Source organism: Dama dama, chromosome 5 (genome assembly GCF_033118175.1).
Source record: "Dama dama isolate Ldn47 chromosome 5, ASM3311817v1, whole genome shotgun sequence".
NCBI lineage: Eukaryota > Metazoa > Chordata > Mammalia > Artiodactyla > Cervidae > Dama > Dama dama.
The window spans coordinates 55,496,005-55,521,339 of NC_083685.1; the positions used below are offsets into that span (position 1 = coordinate 55,496,005).

At 40.4% G+C, this 25,335-nt stretch overlaps 1 long non-coding RNA gene across 2 annotated transcripts; it reads right to left on the reverse strand.

Moving 5' to 3' along the window:
• Window positions 1–5,302: 5,302 nt before the first annotated feature.
• LOC133056738 (uncharacterized) lies at window positions 5,303–25,335 on the reverse strand. Of its 2 annotated transcripts, XR_009692891.1 has the most exons (5): window positions 25,249–25,335; window positions 24,408–24,506; window positions 8,210–8,270; window positions 7,429–7,549; window positions 5,303–6,270 (listed from the first exon to the last, which is right to left on the reverse strand). It is a non-coding gene; the product is annotated as an uncharacterized LOC133056738 (long non-coding RNA). The 2 variants fall into 2 exon arrangements; XR_009692892.1 differs by lacking the exons at window positions 24,408–24,506; window positions 25,249–25,335 and adding an exon at window positions 8,376–8,498 and having other exon boundaries at window positions 5,303–7,549.

Below are 25,335 nucleotides of genomic sequence, written 5' to 3' on the forward strand. Positions count from 1 at the left end.
ACCACTTACCTCTGTGTCCTCACATGGCGTTTCTGTGTGCCAGCACCGCTGTGTCTCTTTTTGGTCTCAATTTCCTCTTCTTAGAAGGGCCACGTAGGATTGGGTTAGAGTCCATCCTAACAGCTTCATCTTTAGTCTGACCACCTCTGTAAAGACCCTCTCTCCAAATAGACAGCCACATTCTGAGGGGTTAGGGCTTCAATATATGAATTGGGCAGGGGCACAATTCAGCCCATAATCGACATGAATCAAACTCCAGAAAGAGTCTGGGAATGGAGGTGAGATAGAGATCACCCCTTTATATTGAGAGCCCAAGAGTAATGAAATTTGTGACCAATTTTCCCATTGGAATATTTGGAAAGTCTCAATCTTCAGAAAAACCCAGAACACAATGGTATAAAGTAAGAATATAAATGTTACCAGAACTTACATGCGTGTCACTTAAGTCACTTCAGTCATGCCTAACTCTTTGAGACCCTATGGACTGTAGTCCACCAAGCTCCTCTGTCCAAAGGGTTCTCTAGGCAAGAATACTAGAGTGGGTTGCCATGCCCTCCTCCAGGAGATCTTCCCAAGCCGGGGATTGAACGCACGTCTCTCATGTCTCATGCATTGGCAGGCAGGTTCTTCACCACTAGCATCACACAGCCTTGCCAGCCCCCTGGGCTTTCTCATTGTGCCTAAGTGGTGATGAAGAGGTGCCTGCAAGCGGCAGGAGGCTTGGAAGTTAGTGGGGAAAGAGAGCCAGCAAGACATGGAAGAGGCCACCTAGGAGGGCAAACAGACACAGGACAAGCATCAGAGTGGTCTGGGGACTGGTATGCAGAGATGTGGCTACCGTTCTGTGGCATGGCGCAGAGCAAGCATGGGGCCAAAGCGGGGATCTCGGGACAGTCCGTGGCTGTGCCCTAGAGCAATGTCGTGTGCACTCACACCTGAGAACAGAAGCCAAGTCATCTCTGCAGAAGAGGAGAGAGATCACCAATACCCAGACGTATCCCCCCATGTCATGATGCTCCAAAAATCTCCCCAGGACCAACAAACTACCCAAGAGGTGAGAGAGAAAGAAGAGAGGGAACAAAACTATCTCAAACTGGTAAGTTTTAAACCAGGACAGGTTTGGTTTAGATGACTGGAGAGGACTAAGAAAACTAGATGAAGTTTTCTGTTTCTGAGTACAAATGAGTGCCTCTAAGTTAATTCTACTTTAGAAAACTTTCACTTTTTGTACCTGAGATGTAGGGACTATTGACTTTTAAGAACAGACCCTTTACACGTCACATTTTTAACACACTTTCAAGAAGTCTGTAAATCTCTTGGAATAGCACAATGAGGGCTTCCCAGGTGGGTCGGTGGTAAAGAATCCGCCTGCCGGTATAGGAGATGCAAGAGACATGAGTTTGATCCCTGGATTGGGGAGATCCCCTGGAGAAAGAAATGGCAACCCACTCCAGTATTCTTGCTTGGAAAATACCATGGACAGATGAACCTAAAGTCCATGTGGTCACAAAAAGTCAGGCATGACTGAGCAACTGAGAACCTATGCATGCACGTACCATCTATGAATGCAGACTAAGAATGTATGCCCTAGGGGATCTGGTTTTATCAATCTGGTTTTATGAAGAATATCTTTTAACTGAAAAAAAAATACCTGTTAATATATATAATTTTCCACTAATGTATTATTTGAAATTCTATTTTCTGAAAGAGTAGTGTCTGTAAGTTACAGCTCATGTGCTTATGTTTAGTAAATCCAAGGAAGGAATAGAATCATAAATGGAGAAATTATAGACAATCACTGGGTAAAGATAGCTATATTCCCATGGAGGTGACAGTACTATGCTGCTTTACTTTGAGAAATAAAAAGCTTTTTATTTTAACAGAAGTCTTCAAAATGAAAATATCTGTTAATTATTTTTCTTCTTCTCCATTTTCAAGCAAATACCTTTCTATTACCTACTATGTCACTAGTGTCATAAAAATGAAGGAGAAGCTTACATGTCACACATATTTGTAGGGAAAGCTTGTGGTAATCAGGGCCATTGATTGCAGTGATATTTCTGAATATTTTCTTATATCTTGTTCATCAGCATCTCTCTCTTGCATTCCACTCTTAAACATACAAACAGATTCTTCTCACCCTATTTTCAAAATTTTCCCTACATCCAATATGCCTGTCAATTTCCTATCCTGGATCCCTTCTCCCTTGGTATAATCAAGCTCTGTCATCTCCTTGTGAACTGGCTTAGGCTGGAATAGACCAATTTTGATCACCAGAGTAAGGCAGAATTGGACCAAACTATATCTCCCAAGTAAACGTGTATGTCCATCTCCAGAGATCCCTCACCATCAAGACTTACTCTGTGGGACTTCCCTGGTGGTCCAGTGGTTAAGAATCTTGTTCCCACTCCCCATGCAGGGCGCACTGGCTTTGACCCCTGGTCAGGGAACTAAGATCCTCAAGCTGCTCAATGTGGGGGAGAAAAAAAGACAATTGGTTTTTGTTCATCAAGACAAGATTTGTACTTTGGAATCAAATTAGGGCTCAATCATGGTGTTCCCATTCACTGGTTGTGTGACCTTTGATGAGTGCCTTCAAATTTTGGGGTCACTTTATCTGAAAAATGGGGACAGTAGTACCTACCTCATAGAGAAACTGTGAGACCCCCATGACACTACAAGGACACAGAAGGAGCTGACACCCATCCTGCCCATGCATCTACCAGTCTTCTTCCCAAACCGGAGAACATGGACAGGGAAGGGGCACAATGAGAGTTTCAGTGTGAAACCTTCTAATGTACTTGTTTGCAACTCGCTATTTTCACTATTGCCTATAACCTGATATCTGTCACAGAGATATTGATCGGCACCTGTAAAGAGTCACACGGTTCTGAAGAATCTGCCTAAAATCTATGGCATCTGAGAGGAGAATCTTCCAAAAAGCTTGAAATATAAACCTTCTGCAGAACCACTTCTAACTCCCAGTTTATCTTTACAACTCCCTTCCCTATTCAGTTCTAACAAGCATTCCCAGAGCACCTACTATTTGCCAGGAATTGTGCTAAATTCTGGGAATTAAGAGGTGAAGAAGGAGTAAAATTTGTCTTCAGAGAGCACATCATTCACTAGGTTTAGACTTGACTTTTCTAAACCTAGCCTCTCAATTTCTTTCTTTACTACTCAATTCACTTGAACATTACATTTATTGTCTTGTACACAGAGGGTACAGGGGCAACACAGGGATGAGCATAAAATTTAGTTGAAAGGACAGGGTAAGGATACAAACAGGCATAAAACAAGTAGAGAGATTAAGCTGACGTGCCATGAAAATCAAGAGACGAGAAATCAAATCTAGTTGGAAGGATCAGAAAAATCTTCACGAAGGAGGTGCTGTTTGATATGTGAGAGATTTCAGGAAACGAGGTTGGCACAGATTCCACAGGGAGGCCTTTCAGTACGTGGTGCATGGAGAAAGCCTCACCCATCAGAGCAGTTCACCTCACCCCCTCCCAGGAGTTGTTCAGTCGCTCAGTCGTGCCCAACTCTTTGCGACCACATGGACTGCAGCACGCCAGGCTTCCCTGTCCTTCACCATCTCCTGGAGTTTGCTCAAACTCATGCCCATCGAGTCAGTGATGCCATCCAGCCATCTCATCCTCTGTCCTCCCCTTCTCCTCCTGCCTTCAATCTTTCCCAGCATCAGGGTCTTTACCAATGAGTCCTTTCTTTGCATCAGGCAGCCAAAGTATTGGAGTTTCAGCCTCAGTATCAGTCCCTCCAATGAATATTCAGGATTGGTTTCCTTTAGGATGGACTGGTTGGATCTCCTTGCAGGGACTTTCAAGAGTCTTCTCCAGCACTCTGAGGAGACCACGCCTCCCCAGCACCATGAACCAGCCTCAGTTGTACCACTTATTGCATTCAATTTGTTTATCTGTGTATCTCCCTCACTGGGTGGCAAGCTCCTCCTAAGTGGAGAAACCATGTTTTATACAGTTTTATACAACAGATACAAAAGTTCCAGAAAACTCTGAGAACTGGGAACCTAGAGGATTTTACATCTACCTATTTATTTTTGGCTGTGCTGGGTCTTCATTGCTGCTCGGGCTTTTCCCTAAGTTGCAGTAAGTAGACTACTCTCCAGCTGAGAGGCACAAACTTGTCATTTCAGTGGCTTCTCACCGCATGGGCCTTCGGCACGTGGGCTTCAGTCGTTGCAGCGCCCGGGCTCTACAGAACAGGCTCAATAGCTGTGGCCCGCCGGATTTAGCTGCTCCATGGCACGTGGGATGCTCCAGGACCAGGGATTGACCCCACCTCTCCTGCACCACAGGCAGACCCCCACCACTGAGCCACCAGGGAAGCTCACATTTATTTATTTTTAAATCAAGTTATATCCAACTGGAGCCTCTTCCTACACTTGCTGAAAAACCTCTCAGTTTTTAGGGTCTGCTTCACCTCTCTTGGACCTTCTGCTTAGAAGGGGGTTTACTTAGCCCTGAGACATCTCTGACCCACGGTTCTCTCAGCACTTCTGTGTTCCTCGCAAGGTCATCAGGAACTTTAGACCCGCATGTAGCACATGAAGGTCATGAGAAACCATGGCCCATCCATCTAGAACCTTCCTCTGTCAAGGCTTTCTAACATGTCCCCCTAGTGTGGAACTTCTCTGAGAGGGGCCATGTTGGGCTGTTCTTCGGAAAATGTATCTACTCCCTCCCTTGAAGATTAACCTCTAAGGGAGGAGCAGGACAATCACATGTGTATTCCTTCCCCTTTCTCATCTCCTGCCCTTTCTCCCCTCCTCATTTTGTACTTTGCTACCCTGTTCATCAAGGCTCCTATCTCATAGCCTCCTCTTTTTCTGGTAGCACTTGTACTTCCCTTTCTTGGAACAATAATGCCAGGGAAGAGACAGAGAAAGACTTTGAGTTACCATGAAGAGTAAATTCATATGGGTTATTTCCAAAACCTCATCCCATGTTACACAAATTGATGAATGAATGTGTATATGCTAATGCATGTGTGCGTGTGTGTGTGTGAGATCACTAACTTTTTGAAGATTTTAGAAATTCCAGAGTAACTTTTTCATGTACACTTGAGTATTGGTTTCTATAACATATTCCAGCAAAGCATAAAGTTACAGATATTTTTCTTTGTAAATAGAATATAAGCTTCTCACGCAGAACGCATTGCAATATTCTCTAAGGTAAAAGCCAAGAAATCATTATAGATAACTCAAAAGTGCTCTTCCTTTGAAACACAGCACTTGTGGGCAAATAGGATCGTTTGAAACCTTAGGAAAAGGTTGAGGAAATTCATCAGTGTGAAAAGACAACCATTTTATTTGGTCTAAAATGAAGTAACATTTTATAAGGCTGAATTTCATTTTCCTGAAAGTTATAATGAAAACAAATGATTGACTCATTTTATGCTTTCTATAACATAAAAATAAAAACCTCCCTGAGTTAGCCTTTTCTGGTTGTGTAATGGAAAGCTTCAGCTGAAAGTAGACTTGCATGTTTTATTTAAAAACAAAAACAAACAAACAAAAAAAAAACCTTGATAGGGTACTCAGATGTTATTGGGAGCAGAGAGCCAGGAAACACCACTATTTTAGAACTATGAACATTTTATCAAGTTCTCCAAATAGAAGCTTAACTTCAACCACATGATCAGATTGCTTTTGATTTGGGGGAAACAAGGTACTCTGGTGGATTTCAATAAAGTGGTGGTAATCCACTGGTGGTAATGATAAAGCCAAAAAGAATATTATTCTACAATGGGACATTCAAAATAGAGAGGAAGCAAACAGCTCTACATAACAATGAAAAAGGTCATCTTCATTCCAAGCCCTACTACATCTCTGAAGAGGATTATGTTTCCTGGAGGCTAGCTTTGAACTGGAGGTGAGGAGTGGCAGATGAGAGAAACTAGATCTGTCTCTTGTTGGACTCAGAAGACTTTGGGGCGACTGAACTCCAGACAGGAAGCTCAAGACCAAAGGCACTTTTCGTTCATGGATGCCGAGTGCCCTCTGCCCCATGTTGGTCTACCATGTCACCTCCCCTGTCCACCCGATTCTGTCCCTATGCCCACATCCCAGCTACCCCCATGGAAGGATGTGGCCTTCACACTTTAGAGGAAGTCCTAAGAAGTCTGCTGTTCTTTGCTTGTTCTTTATCCGTCGTCATTCTTTTCTGCGCCCATCGTGTGTCGTGAACTGTAAACACCACAGCAGGATCTTAGCTGAGCCTGGGTGACTCTGTCCTGTCTCCGGGTGGATCCGAAGGCAGCAACAGTGCGGAGAAGCCAGAAGATACAGAGAAAGAACTTGAGTTACCATGAAGAGAACCAGAAGATGATTGGTTGAAGGGATTCGCTAAACGAGAACAAACTGGTAGAACAGATAAGCATTCTTTGGATCAAAAAAATACTGGACTTTGAAATATCAAGTGGGATACCAGCTCCAGCTATTCTTTTTAAAATTTTTTTCATTGAAGTATAGAGTTGATGTGCAATATTATATGTTACAGGCACACAGTGTAGTGATTCATAATTTTTAAAGGTTATACACCCTTTATCATTATTATAAAATATTGGCTATATTCCCTGTGTTGTACAATATATGTTTGTAGTTCATTTTACACCTAATAGCTGGTGCCTCTAAATGGCCCTCCTCCGCTTAATTGCAAAGAAGTGTGATCCTAGAAGCTGGAGAAGCCACATGCATTTGGGTGATATTTAAAATAAGCAGAGGTACATGCGGCAGATGTGAAATACTAGGAATCCATAGTGCTAGCCTGTGTGATGGGTCCCCTGTCTGTACCTCTCATGTTTCTCTACCAGAGAAGCCACTAGGATGTCTGCTTCTTGGATCCTAGTCAGCTTATACTGGACAGCTAGGAGTGGAGGGGCGAAGAAAACTTGGGGGATTCCGCCATTCAGAATCACAATTTTGCTCTCTTCTGATCTGAATCCTTCTCTTTGAACATTAATACTTCTCAGCAACTTTCATTCACTGTCTATGCTTCTTTCTGGAGGTTCCTCTTTGTCCTCCTACCACTAATTGATCTTCTGCATTCTCAGTCCGAATTGCAAAGGATAGCATCAGATCGACTGATGCAATTAATCTCTCTGCTATTAAGACAGACCAGCAGACTACTTGGTATACTGCTGATGTATGGTTAGACTAGTCTTCCATCAGGTATCCATGCTTCTCCAGAGCATATAAAGGGCAACCTAGCATCATTTCCGAGAGCAGGGAACCATGGACTAGGGAAATTGGGCACCAGGCTAGCAAAGATCCTTAATGGAACAAATGCACATTCAGGTATATGAGAAAATGACTTTGGTGAAAACATACACACATACAGTGAAATACATTTCTATTAAAGGTCATGAAATCAAAGAAAGTGGTTCAAGTACCTGTCATCACTACTGACCACACTTACAGATGGGGTTAAGCCAACCTGGCAACAAGAAAGTCAAATCTCTTACTGTTCAGGTCAAATTCCTATTATGTTGTTCATTGTTGAGCTTTGTCTTTCTGAAATAAGAAAAACACTGGCCAGTTTTTGTTCTGTTTCTTACAATAAAGCATGCAGTTGTGGCTTTTACTAGTTTTGAAAGAGAAAGCATCCTACATGAAATAGCAAAGCGCAGTATGATGGTCCCCTGATAATCTATATTCCAGGGAGGCTGCCATTTATTTATCCAAGTATTGATAAAAGGCTAAATTTTTATTATGCACAAACCAATTTAAACTGTTCTTAAAATGAATAAAGAAGAAAAGTCATCTCTGCTTGTACAACTACAAAATTATATGGTTTTCAGCAATTTCTGAATGTTTCTTTCAAATTCCCTAGGAACACAGCTATTTTTATATTACCTATGTGTAGGTATCCCCCCCACCACCACCCCAGGAATCTGAGGAATAAAATTCAAGGCAAGTTTTGACTTCCTTCTATCCCAGTGTCAGACAATACCCTCAATCAAAATGGCTAACTGGTGAAAGAGGTTCAAAATCAATACTGCAGGGACCTATTTCATCAAGTGCCTGGTTCCCAGCCACTGAATTTCTCCTTGCAGCTGGAGCCACTTGACACCTTTGTGTAGACTTGGCCATTTCTCTTCCAGAGGCCTTCGGTGAGAAGGGTTCAAGGACAGCCACACCACACGGGAGAGGCCAGCTTCAAGACACACTTACTGTTCATCCTTCTCAGAGCTTGTGTCTGGGGCTCCTGCAGGGTTTTCCCAGTTTCTAAAACCTAGAATGAAAAACAGCTTTCTGAAAATCAGCTCTGTGATTTGGAAACAGGCCATGGAAGTTTTCAAGGACTTCTCTTCCATTTTTTGATATCAATATGTCTTACCGAGATATCCAGGGCTACTTGCTGTCTTCTAGGTTCTTAATTACAGTTTGATCAATGTCGTAGAGCAGAGTGGCATCCTATGGACTAGAGAGATGGCTAAGCAGCCCAGGAACCACATCAGGGGCCAGCAAATTATGGCCTGAAGGGAAAATCTGCCCTGCAGCATGCTTCTGTAAAGCTTCTAGCTAAGAGTAGTTTTCACTTTGTTGAGTTGAGTAAAAAAATAAAAAGAGGAAGAAGAACATGCAACAGAAACTTTGCGTGGTCCACAAAGCCTAAAATATTTACTGTTTGGCCCTTTACAGGAAAAGTTAGCCAATCTCTGAACTAAATGACCCCACAGAGCCAGAGAGTTGATGCAGCTGGTTGTCCATTGCTCCCCTCTGCTAGTTAAAAAGGAAACTGCATCTATGGTCTCTTGGTTAGTAGCTAAGTTGTGTCTGACTCTTTTGAGACCCCATGGACTGTAGCCTGCCAGGCTCCTCTGTCCATGGGATTTCCCAGGTTGGAATACTGGAGTGGGTTGCCATTTCCTTCTCCAGGGAATATTCCTGACCTAGGGATCAAACCCATGTCTCCTGCATTGGCAGGCAGATTCTTTACCACCAGGCAAGCCCTTGGTCTCTGGTATTTAATTTCAAAAAAGCATTTGCCAACTTGACAATTCCACATCAGGCATCAGGGTCTGTGTGCACTGGCTTCAGAAAATCAACCCCATATGGAAAAGCAGCTTTCATTGGAATCATCCTCTCATTAAGTTTCTGATAATCCAATAATATTATTCTCAAGACCCATCGATCTTCTCACTGGTCAGACAGGAGAGCTTAATGAGGATGCGGGAGGGGGAGTTGGGGAATGTAATAGAAATTATAATCCCCGCCTTACTCAAGGGTTTGATATTAACACTCATCTCTACAACTCCTCCAGGGGTGTGTGGTATTGCTTTAAGTTAACTAATGTGATGCCATCTGAGAACAGAAGCTTCCCCTTGCTCATCTAGAGCCTTCGTTCCACAAGTCCAGAAGCCAGCATGTAGTTGTTGATGAGGACCTCTATTCCAACTATACATATGGGAACTGGGACAGTAATCACAGAATGAATCACGGGGAGGTCCCTGCTGACCCACTGTTGCTGCTGCTGCTGCTGCTAAGTCACTTCAGTCTTGTCCGACTCTGTGCAACCCCATAGACGGCAGCCCACCAGGCTCCCATCCCCGGGATTCTCCAGGCAAGAACACTGGAGTGGGCTGCCATTTCCTTCTCCAATGCATGAAAGTGAAAAGGGAAAGTGAAATCGCTCAGTTGTACCCAACTCTTAGCGACCCCATGGACTGCAGCCCACCAGGCTCCTCTGTCCATGGGATTTTCTAGGCAAGAGTACTGGAGTGGGGTGCCATTGCCTTCTCCGGACCCACTGTTGAGGTAAACCCAAACCAAGTCTCCCTGTAGACTCCATAACCTCAGGAAGTCCCCTCTGAGTAGGGGACCACACTGGTATTTCTGGGTCCTGAGGAATTATCATTAGCCACAGCTCATGTCAAACCTCACAGAGATCTGGGTGGTTCCTTTCTCCTGGACACAACCATTTTCCTGACAGATGACTGCAAGAATATGTCAGACTGCCTTTTTTAGGGGAATAGAAAGATGAACAGTGATTGTGGCACTATCATAGAGTACCTGCTCTATGGGCTGTGGGTCTATAAACCAGTAAAGGGTGAGAATTACTCAGGTCACCTAGAATTTTGCTTTTGTTTTGGTGTCAGTTTACCCAGACCAAGGAGGATCATAATAGGTCTACACATTTCTTTCAGTCTTAGGCACATCTTGTACCGTTTACCACTGCCAAACATCAGTGACATTCAAAACCCAAGATCATTGCTTCAGCTCTGCTGCCTATTATGGTAACCACAGCCATTTTGCCTCCGTCTCTGGTCCTGTCCTTGGACTTTGCCTCCTGGGACCCCGTCACCCCCAGAGAAAGCAGGGAGCCATTACCCTCAGAGGATGGTCACCCTGGCATTTTCCAAGGTATTTCTTTTTAAAAAATTTTATTGAACTATAGCTGTTTTATGACGTTGTGTTCATTTCTTCTGTACAGCAAAATGACTCAATTATATACACACACACAAACAATATATATATGTGTGGGTACACATACACACACACACACACATATTCTTTTTCATATTCTTTTCCATTATGTTTTGTCACAGGATATTGACTACAGTTCCCTGTGTTATACAGTAGGACCTTGTTGTTTATCCATCATCTGCAGCAGCATGGATGGACCTAGAGATTTTCTTACCAAGTGAAGCACATCAGAAAGACAAACATCCTATGACATCACTTATATGTGGAATCTAAGATACAATCCAAATCAACATATCTACAAAACAAAAGCACACTCACAGACCTAGGGAACAGACTTGTGGTTGCTGGGGGGAGGTGGGTAGGGAAGAGATGGAATGGGAGTTTGAGATTAGCAGATATATATATATATATTTCTTGATGAAGGTAGTGCCTCACTGAAGGAATAGTACTTTAGTCTCACTTGGGGGACGTGACTAGATGTAGATGTGTGATTTACACATTGTAAAGATACCCCAATATTTCCTTATCTTTACATCCATTTCTCTACATCATCCCAAGAAATTTCTGGCATCACAGCTTAAGCATTGGCTAGGGCTGTGGGTATGGCTATGAGTATGATAGCTATTGGCTACCATTTCCACATTTCTATCAAATATGCTGAGCTGCTCAAGTGAGCATATTGAACTCAGAATCTCTGGCAAGTACACCCGATGCAAAATAATCAACCTGATCTAAAATTAAGCTTCTCTCTTCTTGGTCTGACATCCTCAGAAATCACTTCCGCACAGATTGCAGGTTTTTGCCATCGCAAATGAGCAAACTCCTATGATTCTTTCTGTTGTATAAACCTTTCTCTCCAGCTTTGACTGTGTCTGCCACCGCACAGCAGGCTGGGGTTGGAGTCTAGCTCAGGCTCTGGAGGCAGTGCTGGGGTGCAGGGCTCGGGCAGGGCTGGCATTCCTACCCACGGAACTTGCTTGCATGAAGACATCACAAAGACTTCTGGCAAGGAAGAGGCAGCCTCAGTGAAATGGGAAACAGGTTTGCTTCTGCTTTCCAGGAATACTTGATAGGATGCGGGCTTTTCAGGTATTCAGAGTCATAAGATCTACCAAATTCTCTATTTCAGTTTTATTGGTCCCATTCTTTTCCCCAAATGCCTTGTTCTCATGAGACATGAAGTCTGTGAACCCACCCTGCACGTATATGGCTGTTTCTAACTTTTGGCCTTACCTTTTGGGCAGTTCAACAGTTACAAAACAAAGGAGACTCCTGCAGGTAGCCATGGAAGTTCTCTGATACTCTGACCATACCTTAAGCAGAACACTCTAAATCTTATTTTATAATTTCCTTCAGGGTAAGTAGATGGGGAATAACAGAAACAGTGGCAGATTTTCTTATCTTGGGCTCCAAAATCACTGCAGATGGTGACTGCAGCCATGAACTTAAAAGATGCTGGCTCTTTAGAAGAAAAGCAATGATGAACCTAGACAGTGTATTAAAAAGCCGAGACATCACTTTGCCAACAAAGGTCCATAGTCAAAGCTATGATTTTTCAGGTAGTCATACATGGATGTGAGAGTTGGACCATAAAGAAGGCTGAGCGCTAGAGAATTGACGCTTTTGAATTGTGGTGCTGGAGAAGACTCTTGAGAGTCCTTGCAAGGAGATCAAACCAGTCAATCCTGAAGGAAATCAACCCTGAATAGAATATTCATTAGAAGGACTGATGCTGAAGCTGAAGTTCTAGTACTTTGGCCACCTGATGCAAAGAGCTGACTCACTAGAAGAGACCCTGACGCTAGAAATGATTAAAGGCAAGAGAAGTGGACAACAGAGGATAAAATGGTTAGATGGCATCATCAACTCAATGGACATGAGTTTGAGCAAACTCTGGGAGACAGTGAAGGACAGGGAAGCCTGGCGTGCTGCAGTCCATGGGGTCACAAAGAGTCAGACATGACTTAGTGACAGAACGACAATTTTACATTCTATGGAAGCCATAGAAGAATCCATTACATGTACCCACAACATTCCTTACATCCCTTTTTTCCCCATAATTACTAGCATCACTTAAGCCACCAAAACCCTGACATTGATAGGTCTCTTATTCTACAAAACCCCAGGTGATGATTGAAGTTAATACATTACCAGTATGCACCAGTGTCTATCTCATGATACTAGCAGAATCTTAGCTGCCTTAATTTCCAACTAGTGAGTTAACCAACCTAAGAATCTCATTTCTTTGAGAGTCTGTTGCTTACAATCATGATAGCCAGTAATAACCCTGTGAGGGTTCAATTATAGAGAACAAAACCTACTCCAGATTGTGTTAGCAGAAAGGCATTTGTTTTACAGGGTATTAAATGGCTTATAAAATTGTTTATAAACCAAAGGGAATTTAGTCTGATCATTCATATAAAAACTCTTAGGTCATAATGTAGAACTGCTGTTGCCCTGGCCATAATCAGGAAGACTGATGAAGCAAGAAGTCATGATAACAGCTGCTAGCTCAAGATCAAGTCACTTCCACTTCAATCTACACCAGCAAAAACAGGAGCCTCATGTCTCATTCCCTCCACTCTTATTTCAGGTCTGGATTTTAGTCTTCTGTAAAGGCATTTGGTTGGTTAGCAGAGAATAAATCACATCCAGAAATGTGGGATATGTAGATTTTAGCTCACCAGCCTCCAGAATATAGGAAGTCACACTAGAAAGATGTGGAGTTGGTTCTGAAAAAGCCAGTCTGCAAAACCCATTTCAGTACTTTTTCAGGGGTCGGGGGGTGGGGGTGGGGTCCTGTGATTAGAACTCTGCTACCTGATGATGGGGCCTCTTGATGTCAACCTGCCTGTTTTCCCACATTCTGTATACTGACTGCTCCTATATTGTCTCCTTCCTCAGTGATCAATGCAAAGAAATAGAGGAAAACAATAGAATGGGAAAGACTAAAGACCTCTTCAAGAAAATTAGAGACACTAAGGGAACATTTTATGAAAAGATGGGCACAATTAAGGACAAAAATGTAAAAACAGAAGCAAAAGATATTAAGAAGAGGTGGCAAGAATACACAGAAGAACTAAACAAAAAAAATCTTCATGACCCAGATAACCATGATGGTATGATCACTCACCTAGAATCAGACATGCAGGAATGTGAAGTCAAGTGGGCCTTAGGAAGCATCACTACAAACAAAGCTACTGGAGGTGATGGAATTCCAGTTGAGCTATTTCAAATCCTAAAAGATAATGCTGGGAAAGTGCTGCACTCAATATGTCAGCAAATTTGGAAAACTCAGCAGTGGCCACAGGACTAGAAAAGGTCAGTTTTCATTTCAAACCCAAAGAAAGCCAATGTCAAAGAATGTTCAAACTATTGCACAACTGCACTCATCTCACACGCTTGCAAAGTAATGATCAAAATTCTCCAAGCCAGGCTTCAACGTGAACCATGAACTTGCAGATGTTCAAGCTGGAGTTAGAAAAGGCAGAGGAACCAGAGATAAAATTGCCAATATCCTTTGGATCATCAAAAAAGTAAGAGAGTTCCAGAAAAAAAAATCTGCTTTATTGATTATGCCAAAGCCTTTGACTGTGTGGATCACAACAAACCGTGGAAAACTCTTAAAGAGATGGGAATACCAGATCACCTTCCCTGCCTCCTGAGAAATCTGTATGCAGGTCAGGAAGCAACAGTTAGAACTGGACATGGAACAACAGAGTGGTTCCAAGTCTGGGAAAGGAGTACGTCAAGGCTGTATATTGTCACCCTGCTTATTTAACTTGGATGCAGAGTACATTATGAGAAACGCTGGGCTGGAGGAAGCACAAGCTGGAATCAAGATTGCCGGGAGAAATATCAATAACCTCAGATATGCAGATGACACCACCCTTATGGCAGAAAGCGAAGAAGAACTAAAGAGCCTCCTAATGAAAGTGAAAGAGAAGAGTGAAAAAGTTGGCTTAAAACTCAACATTCAGAAAACTAAGATCATGGCATCTGGTCCCATCACTTCATGGCAAATAGATCTGGGGAAACAATGGAAACAGTGACAGACTTTATTTATTTTGGGGGGCTCCGAAATCACTGCAGATGGTGACTGCAGCCATAAAATTAAAAGACTTTTGCTCCTTGGAAGAAAAGCTATGACCAACCTAGACAACATATTAAAAAGCAGAGACATTACCCTGCCAACTAAGGTCCGTCTAGTCAAAGTGGTGGTTTTTCCAGTAGTCATGTATGGATGTGAGAGTTGGACTATAAAGAAACTTGAGCCCCGAAGATGTGATGCTTTTGAACTGCCGTGTTGGAGAAGAATCTTGAGAGTCCCTTGGACTGCAAGAAGATCCACACAGTCCATCCTAAAGGATATCATTCATTGGAAGGACTGATGCTGAAGCTGAAACTCCGATACTTTGGTCACCTTATATGAAGAACTGACTCCTTGGAAAACACCCTGATGCTGGGAAAGATTGAAGGCGGGAGGAGAAGGGGACAACAGAGGATGAGATGGTTGGATGGCATCACTGATTTGGTGGACATGAATTTGATGAAGCTCCGGGAGTTGGTGATGGACAGGGAAGCCTGGCGTGCTGCAGTCCATGCGGTCTGACTCACCAAGAGTCGGACACGACTGAGCACTGAACTGAGGTTGCTCCTCTCCCTCCACGTGTGCTCAGCTGTGTCTGACTCTTTGTGACTCCGTGGACTGTACCCCGAGAGGCTCCGCTGTCCATGGAATGTTCCAGGCAAGAGTACTGGAGTGGGTTGCCATTTCCTACGTCAGGGGATCGTCTTGACCCAGGGATCGAACCTGCCTGTCTTGTGTCTCTTGCACTGGAAGGTGAATTATCCACCACTAGTGCCATCAGGATAGTTCATTTCCATCTATTAGACAAATCTCCTCCTATTTGATGTTAAAACTGCCCCTTGATATGAACCACTTTCCTAGACTATTATTGCCTGCTTCTCCTTATTTTAGTCTTTCCATGCAGTTTTTTGCTTACTAGCTTGGCCTTTTCCTTCCCTTACTGCTTGCTGCCTTCTTCATTACATCCACCAAAAAGACTCTACCAACATTCCCAATCCCAATGCAGGCAATTTGGACATGTCGCAGCCAATCTCATGACATACTGACAAAGACTTTATAATGTCATCGCTTTGGATCACTATTCCAAATTCTTAAAGAGGTCCATGTCATCTCAGGAACATAACAATATTAACATCTATCAAATTCATATCTAGAAACTAAATACTTTCTTACATCTTCCTTTTAAATCAGGTGCATATACAAGACTGTATACTTTTTCTGATTCAAATATTTCCTCTCTTCCCAAAAGGGCATTTATTATGCTGGTCAGTCATCCACTGGTAACCAGATTTACCCTAACGAGCTCATCTCTTTTCTTCCAAACACATTGACTCTGGAGGCTTTATGTTTGAACTTAAGATTTTTCTGAAGAATCTAGTGCAAAATAAATTATGTATCTTCTTTCTACACATAGTTATATTTCATAAAGTTTTTTTCTGTCAGTGATCACATAAAAATCACTCTTACCTTCACTAGTCCATGACCTTTCTGTACAAGTCACAGCAGAATTTAAAAGGAGCCCATTGAAAGTGGTAGCTTTGTCCAACTGTGTTGAATCTTCCTAATTACTGGTCTATTACAGAATTTTATTCTTGATCTTGTACATAGTTTATATCACATTTAATATACTATGATAAAGGAGCTCTGTTTTATGTCCATTTGAGATTTTTGTTGAATTATTACATGTGCCACCAATAATATAGAAATTTGGTTCTAAAACAATCATTGTATATTTCTTGGAGATGACATATCCAGCATGTAGTTCCAAGGTTTCTATCTTTGATGAGTTAGGAAGTTGGTTTTGTGGAAATGTGTCTGACACTTCTGATTCTAAAAACATATTGTGGATTGCTCCAAGGGTAGCCTTCAGAAATTACATAATTTTCACACATTATTAATATCACTTGGATTTTCTCTTGCCATGCTGCTTTAGAAGTCAACACATTGTCTCCCCTGCCCCACTATCTCCATCACCCCTAAGTCTTTCTTTTTTCTTTTAAGGGAGGCATTGCCTTTGTCTTTCTGACCAGGAGTAATACACTCCCAAGCCCACCCTCATGTACTTTCAAACCTTTAAAAGCAGACCTTTCTATTTGTTCTGAATTCTCTTTTTAATGATCGCTGCACTCTCTTCCAAGGCGGAAGCAAACCACGTGGCAAAGCTACATCCCCTAGTAATTCCACCCAGGTCCGCCAGGCACATGTTTACCGAGGTGTTCCAGAGCGGGCTGCATCGAACCATGGCTTCAGTTCTCTGCAGCTTGTCTCTCGGATCGATGGATTATTGCAGCTGGGCTAATTATGCAGCAATTTATATCGATTGTTTAGAGCAGCAGTGGTGAATCCTAGTAACTGAACTTCCTAGAGTAAGATTTGCTTCTTCTCAGGCTGTAGAGTTCAAGATACTAAAACACCTTGTGAACTTCCATATTTTTTAGATGTCTGCGATTGCATGTGGTTTAAACAAATCAGAGTGGACTTAGCTTTCTTAGCGCTTACGTATAACTTTAATATGTGACTTATTGACTAAGGTGGAAGTGGCGAAATCCTTTCTTAGCACTTTTCTATGATTATCAATGCCGAGATTAGCCATGCCCTTAATTTTATATATGAGCAAGCACAATATTATTGTGCTTACAGAGTTCATTTAATATCAAATAGACCTTAGGCCTTTTTTCCTCCACATTAAAACACTGAACTAGATGGAGCCTCAAGGCTCTAGTTAGTTTACATTTAAAGTCAAGCTTTGAATGATTCTTAGTTTTGAAGAGTATGTCTTTTCTGAGGGAGAAAGAGGAAAATTTTCACACATTAGGGTAGTGTTCTTTATAAGGATAGCTCACCAGCTCCTGGACTGCTGTCACATAGGGGTGTGTGTGTGTGTGTGTGTGTGTGTGTGTGTGTGTGTGTGTGTGTGTGCATGTGTTCAAATTGCTAGCTAAGAGCCACTAATGTTTTAAAGACAAGTACAATAGTTTTCTAAATGGAAAACATTACAAAAGACTATTGACTGGCAAGCCATAGGTGACTTCAGCTGCTCTTGAATTACTGAAAATAGCCAACGCTCCATTTGCTCTTTACCTAAAATAAATGAAGTTCTTCCGACTCATGAATGCTGCAATAAAAGGTCAAAATCTTTTATTCTCATCTCAGGAGCAATGTCTCTAAAAGATTGTGCCCTATACCTTTGCTGAGCAAAACAGCTAAAGGAATAGCGATTTTTAATTATAGTCTACAAGGCTTTTCTAGCGACCTTATGACTTTGGGACATTAAAACGCCAGTTCACTAACAAGACACAAAAACAGAAGAAACATGAGTGAAAATGTCAATTTAAATGTTACATAGGAGTTCATTTAATAGTGTATGAATGAAAGAAAATGAGCTGTATGTCTTTTTCAAAATAAAATTTAATACCTGAATTGTCTTTGCTTCCCTTATTTATGTTTTGTTTGTCTAAATATGTTAATATGCATTTCCTTTGATTACACTACAGAAATTGCTACTGGAATGGCCTTTGGTTTGGGTAAAGTAATACAAGATTTAAATGTGAAAGTTTGATTACAGTAATAGATTAGGTATTTCACAGAGAAAGAAAGATAAAATGTTTTAAAACTCATTGGGTCACCACTGCTGACTGAATTTCAGGATGATAGGACAGGTAAGGAAAAGCATTCCAAGTGATGGAGTCCACCACTGAATTATTTTATGATACTTTCAATGTTTTTTCTATCTATAAAAGTATTCACACTCATTTAGAAAATTCCAAAAAGTGTTTTAAATTAAATTATTTATGGTAACCTATTCAGAGATATTTAGTAATAATATTTTGGTAGATTTTATTCCAATATTCAGTGGTTAAGAGCATGGAATCTAGAGCCAGTTCAGATTACTACAAGCCTTGAGACCTTGGGCAAGTACCTTAACTGCTTTGTGACTCAGTTTCCATATCAATAAAATGGGCATTATAATAGAGATAATTCATGAAGTCATTGAGATGATTAAATGAAGTGATATATGTAAAGAACATAGGAAAGATTCTTGGTATATAGTAGGAGTGTAGTATATAATTGCTTTAATTACTATCATTAAGGTTTTTCCTTTTACATATTTCCTTTTACATACTGATGATTTATTATGTTTGGGGGCATCACTAACTTTACAAAAAGAATTCATGAAACTTCTGGAAAATTTGGAAAATATGAAGAAAATTTTAAAGTAAAACTATACTACTTGTTATTACATTATCAGACATAACCACTGATCATATCTAAGTAACCATCTCTGATCATGATAGATCCCAAATACTCCAGTGAGATTTTAAAAATTATATAATACATAGAAATAAATTTAACAAAAGTGGTTGAAGACTTGTACACTAAAAATTATAAACATTGCTGAGGAAATTTATAAATGGTTGGAGAGACAGTCTATCTACATTAAATGAAATACTCATTAGTCATAAGATGACAATTGTTCCCAAGTTGGCCTATAAATTCAAGACAATATCTATTAAAATTCCAGTAGGTTTTTTTTGCCAGAAACTGATGAAATGATCCTAAAAGTCATATAAAACCACAAAAGACCTAGAATAGCCAAAAGTTTTGAAAAGAAGAACAAAGTAGGAAGACTTTGACTTCTTGATTTCAAAACTTAATTTAAAACTACAGTTACCAGGACAGTGTGGTGTTGGCATAAAATGGACATATCATTTTTTACATATAAAACTCATTTTCCTTTTGAACAAATGATTTTGGGGCAAGTGGATATCTACATGCAAAACAGATGAACTTAGATCTTATCTCATATCATACACAAAAATGAACACAAAATGGATCATAGATTAAAGACCTAAATCAATAAACATCTTAGAAGGTAATATAAGAGAAAATATTTGAGAACTTAGGTTACGTAAAGATTTCTTAATATAACAGTAAAATTATGGTCCATAAAGTTTTTCAATAAATTGATTTTTAATAAACTTCCTCAAAATTCAAAACTCTTACATTTCAAAATATACCAGTAGCAAAATGAAAAGACAAGCCATAAACAGAAAAAATATTCACAAAACACGCATCTGATAAAGAATATGTACTAGAATACATCATTGTAAAGAACCCTTACAACTGAACCACAAAACAAGCCAATCAAAATATGGCCAAAAGATTTGGATAGAGATTTCACCAAAAACAATAAATGAATGAACATGAAAAGATTCTCAATGTCATTAATCAGTAGGGTAAATTAAAACCACAATGAGATACCATTATAACAAAAATACAGATAATGACTGGTGTTGCCTAGAAAGTGGAGAATCAGGAAACCTCCCACACTGTGAGTGGAATGTTAAATAGTATACAGCCGACTGGAAAATCATTTGGTAATTTCTTACAATATTTAAAATAAACTATGAGGCCCAGCAAGTCCATTCTTAGGTATCTATCCAGGAAAAAAGAAAATATTTATCTACACAAAAATTTGCATATGAATATTCATATCAGTATTAGTCATAATAGCCAAAAACAGGAAGCAATCTGTGTCTGTCAATTAACAAAGGATAGACGCAATGTAGTATACCCATACAACAGAATACTATTTAGCAACAACAAGGAAGAAGCCATTGATATATGTCACGATGTCTGTCCTGGGCCTTTTCTTTCACTTGTTATTGACATTTCAGTTCTTAAGCAACCAGTTGTCAAACACTACACTCAGGGAAAGGAGCCAGGTAGAAGAAACCATATATTGTAGAATTCCAGTTTTTTGTAATATTCAGAAAAGGCAAATCTATAGAAAAAGAAAGTAGAGTATTGGTTGCCTAGAGCAGGGCAGTGAGATGCAGATGGAGAAAGTAGAAGTAAGGGACATAAGAAAGATGATCAGGGTGATAGAACTGTTCTAAAATGATTCGTGGTGATGGCTGTTCAACTTGGTAAGTTTAATTTAAAAAATCAAGGAGTTAGGGACTAACAGATTCATACTACAACATATAAAATAGATATACATTAAGAACCTACTGTATGGCACGGGGAACTCTGCTCAAAATGTTGTAATAACCTATTATGGAAAAGAATCTGAAAAAGAATATACATATACATACATATATATATATATATATATATATATACACACACACACACACACACACACACACACATAAGTTTATATGAATATATGTATATTCTTTCCTGGCTCAGATAGTAAACAATCTGCCTGCAATGCAAGAGACCCAGGTTCAGTCCCTGGGTCAGGAAGATCCACTGGAAAAGGGAATGGCTACTCTACTCCAATATTCTTGCCTGGAGAATTCCATGGACAGAGGAGCCTAGTGGGCTACAGTCCATGGGGTCACAAAGAATCAGACACTACTGAGTGAACAACACTTTCACTTTTCACTTTCATGGGCTTCCCAGGTGGTGCTAGTGGTAAAAACCCCCCTGCCAACGCAGGTAGACATAAGAGACTTGGGCTTGATCCCTGGGTCAGGAAGATCCCCTGGAGGAGGGCGTGACAACCCACTCCAGTATTCTTACCTGGAGAATCTCATGGACAGAGAAGCCTGGCGGGCTACAGTCCATGGGGTCTCAAAGAGTCGGACACAACTGAAGCAACTTAGCATGCACATACACATATATATACATACACATGTATATACACCTACACATATACAGAAACATAAACCTGAATCCCTTTGCTGTACATCTAAAGCTAACACAATGTTGCATATCAACTATATTTCACTTTAAAAAATCATAAGATTGTGTTTTAAATAAGTGAATGATATGATGTGTAAAATATACCTCAATAAACTTACACTGAAAAAAATATCCTAATGGATTCCATCCTCAGCGATGTATCTCTATGTTTCAAAAACAGTACACGGACTACATATTACATACACAGAAGCATAATTTGAGCTCATCAAAATGACTCATTTGTAAGTCACCCACTAGAAGTCCTATAGGTAAGACATAGAAATCTACATTTGCAACAAAGTCCCAGGTAATTAGTATTTAATAAATTTTAATGACACTGTATCAGAGAATTACTGTGCTAAAAGTAATGTAACAAATGGCATCCCTGGCTGGAACAAAGTAAAAATCTAACAACAGATGGTCACTGCAACAAAAGGATTAGTTTATGAATGTGAAGGCAGGCAAGGGTGCATAATGAAGAAGGTAGAACTCCTTGAGGATGTACGGTTTGAGTTGAGATCTGAAATATGAATAGGATGAAATAAGGAGAAGAGTGAATTTCAGGCCCATCGGCAGTTGGAACATGATAACTAACTATTTTTTAGAAAGTTTCTATACATCTTCTAGCTGCAAAGGGCATAATCTGCCTGGGTTTATAGCTGCATCCTGCAAATGTTGATGAGGAGAGAGACGTTCTGATGGAGGCTGGGAATCATTTGGGACCTGTAGGAATATTAAGATTACAAGGAAGTTCCAACAATAATACACCCAAGTGGATATCAAGATGACATACAAGACCTAGATTTTACTTGTTTTAATCATTCACATGCTTTTCCAAAAAAAATTATGGAGATATGATTTACATACTTATGTAATTCACCCATTTTAAGTGTGCAACAATTTTTTAGTAAATTCACTGAGTTGTGCCACTATTATTACAATCTAATTTTAGAATATTTTCATCACACCAGTAATATCCCTCATGCCCGATAGCTCTTAATCCCTGTCTTCACCCCATATCTCACGTCCCAAGCAGCTAGTTATCCACTTTGCATCTTTATTATACACTTGTGATGGATCTTTTTCACATAAACACACATTTAGGAGTATGACTTCTCTCACTTAGCATAATGCTCTTGAGGTTCATCCATGTTGCATCACATATCAGTACTTCATTTCTTTTCACTGCTGAGCAGGATTCCATTGTATGAACATACCACATTTTCTTACATTTGCACTATTTCCACTTTTTGGCTATTAGGCATAATGATGCTGTGAGCCCTTGTATGCAATTTTTTTAGCATAGATATATGTCTTCACTTACCCAGGATAGATGTCTAGGCATGAAATTGCTGAAATGTACGATAAATGTATGTTTAACTTTGTCAAAGCTGCCAAACTGTTTTCAAATTAGCCATATAATTTTATATTTTCACAGAAATATAGGTTTTCTGACCCCCCACATCCTTGACAGCATTTGTTATCTTTTTAATTATAGCTATGCTAGTGGGAATAAGGGCTTCCCTGGTGGCTCAGCTGGTAAAGAATCGCCTGCAATGCAGAAGACCCCAGTTTAATCCCTGGGTCGGGAAGACCCCCCCTGGAGAAGGGATAGGCTACCCACTCCAGTATACTTGCCTGGAGAATCCTCAGGAACTGAGGAGCCTGGCAAGCTACAGTCCATGGGGTTGCAAACAGTCGGACAAAACTGAGTGAGCAAGCACAGCTAAGAAGGCAAAAAAGTGATAAAAATTGGCATGTGCTTCTTTATTTGATAGATAATATTGGATGTTTACCACTTACTTATGAATATATTGTCCCATAAATCTTTAATGACTTTTTTATCTGTGAGAGAAACAAAATGAGCATAGCAATCTCAGCAGGCAGAAATACACAGCTACTAAGAACAAGGGAGCAATTTTCAGACTCAAAACTAGCCTGATGATTCTGGGGCAGAGTCTGCTATTAAAAAGCCATGGACCACACTTATACACAATCATTTCAGAATCCTACACTAGCTCCTTTAACCAAAGGCATCCTGAAGCTATGGGAAATTTTCTGGCTACTTTTCATATAGAAAGGAAAATTTCCCCATATAACCCTGTGCTAATGTTGACTATGCTGAATCATGTTACTCATTGTGAGGGATGATGGGAGATTTCCTTCTACATGGAGCTTCAAGACAGATAAGAAAATAGGACTTTCTTGTGAAATTTGTCATTGGATGGTTCGGGAAATAACAAATTTTAAGCAGCACCAATCACTCTTTGACTAAACTCTATCAGCTTCCTTATGTCCTTCACATGTCCTTCACTTACATGTGAACCAACTGTGGCATGCCCATGGTCTGCCTTGAACCAAGGCAGATATTACGCATCACTCCCAGCCACTCACATGAAAGATGCTTACAGCAGGGAATACACTTGGTGAGTACTTTTAAAAACTGTTTTCAAGGTCTTTACATAGGATAACAATGACTGCCCAGTTTATGGATATACAGGAAGCCCAGCTGCCTGATCTCTTTCTCAAACTGCACAGAACCTATATAAAGATTTCTACAATGTTAAGGTCAACTAATTTACGAAGAAACAGCTCAACTTTACATATCATGAAACCATCTGGCAAAAGCCATCTGTTACTTCCATAACTTTCCCAAATCTGGAAAGCTCTCAGGTATGCTTTGTATGTCCAATGAAGAAGAAACGATAAACCAATTGGCATTAAATACTAATTGACTGGCAAACCCCTCAACTTCCTGAACAAGGCATTTCTAAATCCATCATTCCCCCCATACTAAACATAGTCTGCTAATATTTGATCAATTAGAAGCAAGTTCTTTTCCTCAGTAATACAGTTAACAATATCAACCCCACACAACTTTAGGATAACTGCATTCTCTCAGTCCCTAACCCATGTGTGGAGGGGGCAGAGAAGCTCATTCTGATACCTTGAGTAAGTATGGTAGAATGGTGTTTCTCAAACGTTAATGTGCGTACAAATCAGCCAGAATCTTGTTAAAATGCAAATTCTGATTGAGCAATTCTGGGGTGGGGTCTGAAATTCTATACCTAACAGGCGTCCTAGGTGATACCAAAGCTGCTAGTCTGTGGACCACACCGAGGGAAAAAGATGTTGAGTTCTTTAGGGGAGAAAACATACCCGTAAAGATGACAATATCCAGGTCAAGAATGCTTCCATTCTGTCCATAGATTACACACAAGCAGTTTAGGAGTGATAATATCATCGGAGAGTAGAACTCTAGGAAAAAAACAAAAAGAGTAGGAGGTATTTGTAAGGCCAAACATTGTTAATCCCCAGCACAGAGCTTTGAAACCACAGGTTCATTCATTCATTCATTCTTTATTCACTTACTCATTCATGCATGTGAAGTGTATTGAGCATCTCCTCTATGACAGGCACTGTGCTAGATACCAGAATACAATGTTGAACAGAAAAAACTCTAGTTTTAAGCAACACACACTCTCATCTTAGAATAATACATTATGAGACAAAGGCAACCATCTTTGGCTGTACACGAGGAAGAGTGAAAACATTACACGGAAAATACTTCACTCTGCAAGATGGGATGAGGCAGACAGCTCAAGGAAGCCTGCATAGTACAAATCAATAATGGTTTTTTTCTGATAACTCAACTTGTGCTAAGTTCTAAGCACTTTTACTGTCATCATGACCCTGGTCTTATAGCTGGGGAAGCAAGGAAGAGGTAAATTACGTATGTTCCCAGTAAATAAGTTGCTGATGATAGTGACAATAGCAAAATTTCCTCTAGGGTCCCCACAAACACCATTTACCAATATATCCCCAAAGACAAAAATGACTAACAATCACTAAGATTTCTGGTTCTCTTTTCCTTCAGGGCCCTTTTCTCTTTGAACATATGCAAGAACACATGCCATTGAAATGTGATCAGAAATGACAGGTGTCACTTCCAGGCAGGAGCATTTAAGAGCCAGTTCACAATTCTCCATTCAGTCTTTACCTTTCCCAGTGTTTCTGGAAGTACTTGCTGATGTGGAATGGATACAAGATGGAAAGATCCTGAGGGATACTGAACCGCCACAAAAAA